General features: G+C 33.2%; 1 pseudogene across 1 annotated transcript; it reads right to left on the reverse strand.

The window, feature by feature from the left end:
- Nucleotides 1-3,898: 3,898 nt before the first annotated feature.
- On the reverse strand, nt 3,899-5,758 carry LOC147533619 (aldehyde oxidase GLOX pseudogene; annotated as a pseudogene). Its single transcript, XR_015228249.1, has one exon. The product of XR_015228249.1 is annotated as an aldehyde oxidase GLOX pseudogene (transcript).
- Between the last annotated feature and the right edge of the window lie 4,202 nt (nt 5,759-9,960).

A 9,960-nucleotide genomic window follows, 5' to 3' on the forward strand; every position in this document is an offset into this window, starting at 1 on the left:
TCAACCGTATATTATTAACTAAACAATAATTTGTAGGATAGGATAAACAACATAAAAGACAAATTGATGTGTTTGAAAGTCGGGAGAAGCTAGCAATATGGTGTAAAGGATTTGGTAGACCACAAATATGTGGTTTGAGTAAGCAATTCAAGCAATAACCCGCTCAGTGGAAGATAATCAACTAAAACTAAGTTGCCAAAGGAGCGATTCTTGTTGCTCCACTCTTAAAATGGGTGTAGTGCCTAAAGACCCAAACATATAAGAAAAGAAAAGAGGGGAATACTAAACAGTGTAGTTCATTTTTATGAAAAAGAGGAAAATACATTAATGGTGGATGGGGAAACTAGAAATTGTCCAATATACACATTTATTTATTTTTGTTTATAATCAAAGGAATAAATCAAGTAAGTTTTCTATTTTTTAATATATACTTTTGATTATTTTAATTATTTTCACACTGTTCTCGGTTTTCCCTCCGTATGAGGATTACTAGGAACAAATGACAAAATTTGAGACATCTTTCGATTTAGTTCATACAAAAGTCGGTAAGCATCTTAGTGGGAGGCATCATTCCGATTTGGTACAAACGGTGTTGATAATCTTATCGCCCGGAAAATCGAGAGCTGCCTTTTTTTGAATATTTCTCTTGGTTTTCCGTCGATAGGATAAGTACTGACAATCAAACATTACAATAGGAAGCATTTTCCCGACTTGTTAAAATAGTGTAGGTAATCGTCTCATTGACGAAAATTTGAAATATGGAAAATCGAGAATAATATCAATTGCCGATGATAAAACACAAAATTGGAGGTGTCTTTCCTATTTTATTTCCCAATGATGGAAATCCCAAAGCTATCATTGCCGATGCTTTTGAATTTTTTTTTTTTTTTGTATCTATTTATGAAAAAGTGACTTTAACTAGCCTATTATTCATTAAGAATCAAAGAACTAATTAATGTGAAGACTATCAACCAAGATATATTCACCGATTACATGTAGCCGGTATTTGGCCTACCCAAATGTTTACAACTCGGTTATGAACTGCACATTTAACGAGATTATGAGCCACAAAATCGGTTAAAACATTGTGCACCCATATGTGTGTATAGAAGAAGCGAGTGTGCCTGGAAAAAATAAAATAAGTAAGGCGGAGTGAGAATAACCGTGAGAGTGACAGCTAGAAACAATGAGTGTATGTATATAAAGTCCCTAGTTAAATGCTCACCCACCTCATCTGGGTCCAAGCACAGGCCCAAGTAAGAGGCCCACTGTGCCTATTTCAAAATCTAGGTGTTTATAACATTTTCTCCCGTTAAATATTGCATAAGAGTTAAATATTGCATAAGAGGTTATGTAGGCACCGGAATTGACTTAAAACGCTTAATTTTTTTTTTTCTTCCAACCATGTGTTGAAGAACAAGGAAGAACATGTCCAAGATAATGGAAGAAGAGTAAACAAAGGTGAAGAAGAAAGAAAACAAGAGAATAAACGACCTGCGTTTTTTCATCTTCTTCTATGTTTCTTTTTTTTTTCATTGCCATCTTAATCTGTTTTATGCGATGGATTTAAGAAGTTTACTCGGTAAAAAATGTCAAACGAGTGCTTCCTGCAAGGGGGCACCTTTAACAATCCTTAATATTTTGTGTCAGCCTTAGAAAAAAGGCGTTTTAAGCAAATTTGGATTTGGGTCCATTACACATGGATCTATTGAGTGTGTTTTAGACTAAGCCCGCCACATTTACACGACTAAGTGATTCGTATTCTCCTGGGCTTTAATCTTTTGTTGACCCATAATTGAAAACAAACCAATATTCGGTGAACAAAAGGAAGAAGATAAATTAAGCAAAAGAAGGATTTTCGAGTTCCAAAAATGGAGTTTAGATTTGGAATCCTATGATTTCAAAGTCATCATACTATGAAGTCGAATTCCAAATCAATATAGGGATTCTACAAAAATAAAAAGTACATATGTTAATTCTTCAGCAAATAGGACAATTTATTTTATTTCTATTCAATTGTTTCCCATCTCATTATTTGTATCTAAGAGAAAATATCATGAAAGTGAAAAAGACCCGTGACCCGTCATTGAAATTCATGAGTTTCTTACTCTCGTGACACACGGGTGACATATATATAATCATATATAATACAATAAAAGCACATGAATGCTCCCAATATTTCCTTCTTATGACATCATCACCGAATTACTAGTGTTGAATTTTTTTGTGCTATGATCTACCTGCACTAAGAGTATAACTAAATCTTTCCAATATCAGTTGCTTTCAGTTTTTGGTCCATTTCGTGGTGTATTTTGTTGAAGTTTTCATTGATCGCTAATGATACTACTACAAAAAGAACCATTCTGTCCTCAGGAACTCATCTTTACTGAGCAAACTCGCTACAGTAGAAAAAAACACATATAATAAACACAACTTAGATGATTTTTCGTGAATAGTTTATTTTTATTAAAATTTATAAGAAGGAAATCCGTTTTTTTTTTCCTGCATTTAATATGAAAAGGCAGGTCTTAACTAACAATGTCATCATTCAAGCACCTGTAGCTGTAGAGTGGATGTCACGACTCTTCCTAGTCATAGTTTTAGGGTATCTTATAGATTAGTTTCTTAACGCACTTCCTTTCTCGGGATTTCTATGATATAGTCTAATTACCCGAATACTGCATTAAACATAAGATCCCTTAAACATATGTAAGTTACAAAGTTCGCCAACAAACCTTGACAAGAAAATGTTAACTCTGATAGTAGTACAAGAGAAATTTTTTATGATGTACAATAAGTTTCTGTTATGACGAACAAGTAAAAAAAGAAAAATAATAATGAAAACAAACAATTACAGAAAACATAAGCTATCTATCTTTATGACTTGTGTAGAGTCCAAAATTAAAATATAATAACAAAAGCTTCTAACTCTCTTCCGAACCCGAATTAAAATATAATACAATTTTTACATTGATAACAACTTTATATAAGACTGGGCTAAACATAAGTAAACAATTCGGACCAAAATTTAAGACCGCTGATTAAACGATTTTTGGATTGCAAAACTGATTAAATGTGGATCCAAATTCAAAGCACTTCCAATGATTTTCATTCGTAGGGGATGTAAGCTTTTATTTTAGCCTATCACGCCCCTTATATATAATTGAATACATATACACTGAATGAAGAGTTACAAAACAGTAAATGATAAACAGTAATATCGTGAAGAAATAAAGTTGATAGTTTGATATCTTAAGGCATTCAAATTTCATACTCCAACTTAAGAAAAAAAGAAAAGAAAAACTGACTTCACTGATATTTCCAATCCCTTTATGAACTTGTGATGTTTGTATCCTGTTCTTTTTCTTAAGAGAATTATATTACAAAAGTTCACCACTATTTCCTTTTTCGGTCCTATACTTTATTTGGGGTTAATGTTATCTTATTGTTGATTTGTTAATGATGCTTTATTACTTTTACTTCTTTTCGCAATCCAAACGCGGAGAGCACTAAAGAACGCTTCCTTTATTTTTGAACGAATCTAATGGACTACAGACCAACTGAATTTTCTTAGGTTTTACTTCAATAATTGGTGTTATTTTATCTTTTCGAAACAATAAGATTTGAATGTTGGTCTCTCTTGTTTTACTTCAATAATTAATACTAATTTATTTTTTTGAAACACTAAGATCTCAATGTTGGTCCCTCGCGTAAAGAGAAATTTATATTACTATTCATACAAGTGAGGATTATTATTCTGAAACCTAACTCAACTTACAACAAGTTGATCTATGACGTTCGCTGTAAAAGGCAGTAATTAGAGTTTAGAAGCATGATTCACAAGAGCCTATTGCAATCATGGAGTCATTCAACCAGATAATGTTCACGGATGAGAATATGAAAAAAAATAACAAATTCTATTAATAATTGTACAATTGCAGATTTTTATCGGCTGAGTACATTTTTAAATATTTGTAACACTATATAAAGATTTACCTAATTTTTTGGGCTTATTTTATACACACTTCCATAACAAATAAATAAAATATAAATACAAAATATCTCACTTAATTTGAACCCAAATACCCACACTTGGAATATCTAAATAAACCACGTAAAATAGATAATACCCGGACGGAGCAAGAATACTTGAAGCTGGCATCGTTACTTGAATATCATAAGTGGACTTTGAAACGGGTTTCACAGTTCCACTCAAAACCAACAATCTTTGATTCATCGAATACGAATGTGTAGTAAAAGATGGTGCCACCATAGTCACTGTTACCTTCCTCGAGTTTATTACGCCTGGAATAGAAAATCGGACGGCTAATTGTTGTCCGTAATTTAGACTAACTTGTGACTTGGGTGAGATGATTCTGGGTCGGATATTCGAAAACTCCAAACCCAAATACCCGGGTGAGAAAGCTTCTAAACTCAATTCTGTTGGATGAAGAACACCGACGAAATCGTAGTTTATATGAGGATTGCTTCCTCCAACTAGAACTCTTCCATCCCTAAGTAAAATTGCAGTTGAATGATACATTCTAGGTATAGTAGATGGGTTTTGAACTTCAAACCTTGACCCGATTACATTATCGGGTCTATAAATAACCGGACTCAAAACCGGGTTTCTACCAATTTCCCATCCAGCAGTCCCAGCTGAAGCACCATTAATCATCAAAACATTTCCATTAGGAAGCAAAGTCATGTCACCCATAACCCTAGCTAATGGCATAGTTTCCATTACCCAATTTGGTGAAGCATCTGTAATTTTGATTCTTCCACAAGTATTTAAAGCTCCAACATAATTTCCTCTGTTTGCTTGAATATATGAACCTTTAGGTGCACCACCACATATCAAAACTTCAGCTTCAACTCCATTCTTCAATGGGAGTAACACCGACGAACCCGAACTCGGGTAGTTTCGTGGGTCACCACCGGGTATTTGAGGATACGTTTTTACGATTGTATTTTTAGTATAATCGAATAAGATAGCACGATTATTGGCGAAAATAAACAAGTTACCATCCACATTAAGATGAACAAAAGGATAGAGATTATTTTCTTGACCAACATCATTAGTTTGAGCCAAGAACGGGAAATTGATTAATGTGGAAGGGTTTGGAGATGTGGGTTTTGGGTAAAACTCGTAGTTAAATTGACGTCTTCCACCGATAATAATCACACGTCCATCAGGTAGGATTTGATTAGTTGCGTACCATCTTCGAGCATTTAAACCATCAAATTCTTGCCAATCACAATTAGGACATGGTTGGAAAGTTCTAACCTTGGTATCACCATCATTGAAACCACCAGTTTGGACTAGTCTTCCATCAGCCAAGACAGAACCAGATGAACACCAAACATCAGTTTGAACCATAAGAGGTCTAATTGAGTTAGACAAAGAATCAAATTCAGCTGAGTGAGCAGTACAATCTATCTTAAGAACTAATTCTTTTGGATTATTTCTACATTTACCATTTGGTAAGGATAGATTTGATCGACCGAAATCAGTTCTATCGAAGATAACTACACGATCGTTGTTGAGTAATTGCATATGCATTGCCGATATGCCGATGCTTTTTTGAAGAAGGTTCCATTGGCCTAAATTAGCAGCTTGGGTTAGATTTTGGTGGAGTATTCCAGTTATGAAGATAAGCTTCCATAGGTAGAAAAAGAGATGATTCATTTTGAAGGGTCTATTGACTATTGTGTGTGTCTGAGAGAGAGAGAGAGAGAGAGAGAGAGAGAGAGAGAGAGAGAGAGAGAGAGAGAGAGAGAGAGAGAGAGAGAGAGAGAGAGAGAGAGAGAGAGAGAGAGAGAGAGAGAGAGAGAGAGAGAGAGAGAGAGGTTTGGTGTAGAAAGTGTGTATTGTTTGTTCCTTATATACTAATAAGTTTCATTCACAGAAGAAATTCAAGTTGTACAAGAAAGAAAGAAGGGTAGGAAGAAGGAGAGCAAGTTCTTTTAAAAGCTCTTGCTTTATTTGATTTTCTTTTTTAAAAAAAAAAAATAAAGGAGTTTTAACCTCTAAGGTGTGGTTCTATTTTCCAATGAATGAATATGACTACATAGATAGTCACTCATCTTAATTTGATTCAGACTCATTTCACTCCATTCATATATCTATCTCATACATCTGCATTTCATTTATTACAATTTTTTTTTAAACAAACAAGTTACTATTTCGTAATTAAACTAAAATTGAATTTCGAATTATACTTTTTTTTTACTATCACATAAAAAATTTTAAAAAATTAAACTGCAACTTAATAATTTCGCAGGAAATTGGTTAATTTCAAGATAGTTATTTTCTTTTTTTTTTGTTGAAAAATTGCAAGATAGTTTTTTTTTTTTTTTTTTTTTTTTTTTTTTTGTTAAGAGAGAAAAATTGCAAGATAGTTGGTAACATGTACTTTTTTTTGGTTCTTTTTTGGGTGGTGGGAGTGTTTTTTGTTATCTTATGTATTCCAAGTAGCTTTGTTTTGGTGTGAGAAAAATGTACACGGTTTGATTTCCTATTCACACTCTAAGAAGAGGGTATTGGTTACCTCCATTATCTAGCTGTCTAGTTGGTACATGTTCATCCTCACACATCTTAATTTGACCAACTATGAGGGATGCACATACCCCAATCCTCAAACTAGACAGGTACAACCGAAATATATTTAAAATATTTTAAAAACTGAAAAATAAATTGTCTAATGCCAAACCATGTAATATTGTATTCACTGAGTCCGGACAAAATTAGAATTTTCTTCGCATACAAGATGATTCATGCTTCATTTAAGTTAAAGTTGACTTATTAAATCTTTCGGTGACATTGTTAGTATGGCAGTTAGTTTCAGTTCTAACTACACCTTTAGTAGTTTGGATATTTTTTGCGTACATTTTTTTTTACAATTATAGTATATATTTTTTTAAAGGACAATATATAATATATGAGTAAGAAGCCAATGAGCAAAAAAATAATTCTTTTTGCTCTGACAACAAAATAACAACTCACTTTAGAAGTTGCTTAGTATTTTCTTTTGGTTAGGGGTCTCAAACATTAGTCAATGTGGTGACAAATTCATTAATATTGTCCTATACTTACTCATTATGAATATATAATATATTTTACTTTGGCATTAAAAATGTTTTCTAAATAGAATATATTCCCATGGTGTAGCCACCAAATTTTAATGGTCTCTAACATGTTCTACCTAACATACTCCAGATATATTTAAGCAAATTTAAAAGCAACATTCTCATGTATAATTTTTAATGTGGATTTGCTATCATTGCATGCATTTATCTCGTTATTATTTTTAGAACTTATTTTAAGAACAAAGATCATACAAAGAAATTATGAAACAACAAAGAAATTGGGTCACCGTGGGATAGTTATGTTCTTTCTTTTGTTTTGTTTTACTTTTACGTAAATCTTATAGTCCTCTGCTCCAGAATTCTAAGGCTCTACGTAGAGTAGTATTTTTGAGACGTAGACAAATACTATGAGGGAGGTGAGTGTTTGATTATGACTACCTAACAAGATAAATATATAATTGTCAACCTAATCAATTTGGGAAAAGGAACTTAGCTCACAATGAAGGTACTTTTTGACATTGAAATTTGAATCTAAACAAGAAACATTATTGAAAATAAATTTGTTCTAATCAGGAACACACAAAATCATAGTTTCAATTATTTATATTTTCTATGCTTAGTGTGACAATCTCTTTACTCTTGATAGTTGTATTCTCTTTTAATTAGTAAAACATTTTTTCCTTCTGTTGTCGTCTTCTTATCTTTCTTTTGTATTACAAATGTGCAAAAACAGGTCGAATAAAATAATTGAACTATGGTGTTTTGTTGTAACAAGCAATTAAGACTACCGTCAACTTCATACAACTTAAATGGTATATTTAGTGTGTGTGCAATTCAAGTAAATAAATAGAAAAGTTTATGGACGACACGTCCTCAAATTCAATATTCGCCGTAGAATTTATTTCTTTATGTAAGATTAAGTCTCTTAGCTTCTAACCCAAAAAAACTTGCTTGACAGTAAGTCTTCTATGAATTTACGTCATATATGTATAAGGTTAATGTAATTGATCCGTTATGCTAATGCCTATGTATCTGAATATATTTACACTTGTTAGTTTCACTCATAATGACTAAAGATATTTCATTAGTATATCCGTACATATAGTATTTAGGGCATTTTCGCAAAGATTCTTTGGCTTGGGGAAAAAAAAAAAAAAAAAAATTTAACCCTTTGGATCGGGGCAATTCAGCAAAATCCCCTTTTATGAATCATGCACACAATTTATAGCCTACAATTTTCTTTTGTTGATTCTCCATTAAAATATTATGAGGAAAATAGAAAACAAAAACAAAAAGATAAAAAGGTAATGCTTTTGTCTACGTTTTACACGTGCTTACCCACTGGGAGGTGGACAACAAATTGGGCACGGACTCTTGGATTCTTAATTTGTTTTTCCCAGTCCCTTCACGGGTGTTTTTGGGTCGGATTGGTTTGACCCACTTGGCTGTCGGGTTTGACTGGTCATGGCAGTTCAAATTAATCTTCATTTTGTTCGATTTCAACCTTAGCGAGGATCACATTATTAATTCAGCTTAGGTCGTTTGTTTTTGTCTGTCAAACTAGTTCAGAGACAAAAACTCATGTTATAGACTAGTGGCGTGACTGAGAATTTAGAGGCCCGGTGTGTAAAAAAACTGGGGGTTCTTTCTCCGATAACACTAAAACGTAAATTTCTATTTCAAATGTAACACATTTAGCAAAAATCAAAATGGACTAAGTTAGAAATTATTTTCTTAAGTTGTGTATTTTTTTTGTTCCGAAAAATTTATTTAAGCAGGAACCACACGCATCGAAGTAAACTTATTCCTTGAATGAAACAACAAGTATTACACTTCACAATTAGTCTTTAACCATACAAACTAACCTAAATTTATTGGAACAAAACAAAAGTAACCTAAATCTACTTTATTATCTATTTATAAATAGTTGTTGTTGCTACTCCTAATAGTTCGAACTAACAAAGAATTTGAGAAAATAAACAAAAAGGAAAGACAAGGGAGAGTTTTGAACTTGTGACCTCATGCTTATTTTATAAGTCGTTTACCAACTAAGCTACACATCATTTTTTGAATCATTTTACATTGTCTAGCTATTAGACTTGGTTCGCAATTTAGAGGCCCCTCCGACAAAGAAAAAATGTTGTAGTTTGAGGGGGCTCGGTACGACCACACCGGTCGCACCCCCTCAAACAAGCCCCTAATTTGAAGGTTAATCTTGTATCGGTACCCAATTTGTAACTAGCGGGTGAATTTGGCTATTTTAAGTCTCCAATTCGTTTTGGGCCCATAAGGACAAAAAACTTTACCATTTTGGTAAATGTCCTGATACAAAATTGAGTTATTTCTCAAATAGCCCATAATTTTGTGATCAGTTTCCTGTCTAGCCCCTTATTTTATCAAAAATATCCAGATGACCCCCTTTTTCAGTTACTGTTATAACTCCGTTAACTAGTCATTATTTCTCTCTCCTCCATCTCATCACCTCTCTCTGCCACCTCATCTTCCCGCCACCTCACCGATAAGGTCACTGTCCGACCAATTTTCCGGCGGGCGACCTTCAAACATTAAAAAAATATATTTCGTTTTTCCTCTCTCTCTCCAAAAAAAAAATTAATTTATTCTCTCCTCTCTCTCTAAACACTTCGACGAAGGGGTTTCCCTTCGCCGGAGCTAGGTTTGTTCGTATGGTAGAGACTCTTGTGGATTCATGACAATTACCAGTAACTTCAATTCAAGAAGCTCCAATCAACAAATTCAAATAACTAAAATTTTTAAGTATATGAAATTTTACTTGGTACGGGCCCTACGACATCTGAAGTTTACTGCTTATCCGTGCGGAGTTCCTCAATCATGTCAGGGTTTTGAAGAAAG

The sequence above is a fragment of the Eschscholzia californica genome, unplaced genomic scaffold, assembly GCF_041429995.1.
Source record: "Eschscholzia californica isolate CP2 unplaced genomic scaffold, dmEscCali1.0.p SCAF_6, whole genome shotgun sequence".
NCBI classification, from domain to species: domain Eukaryota; kingdom Viridiplantae; phylum Streptophyta; class Magnoliopsida; order Ranunculales; family Papaveraceae; genus Eschscholzia; species Eschscholzia californica.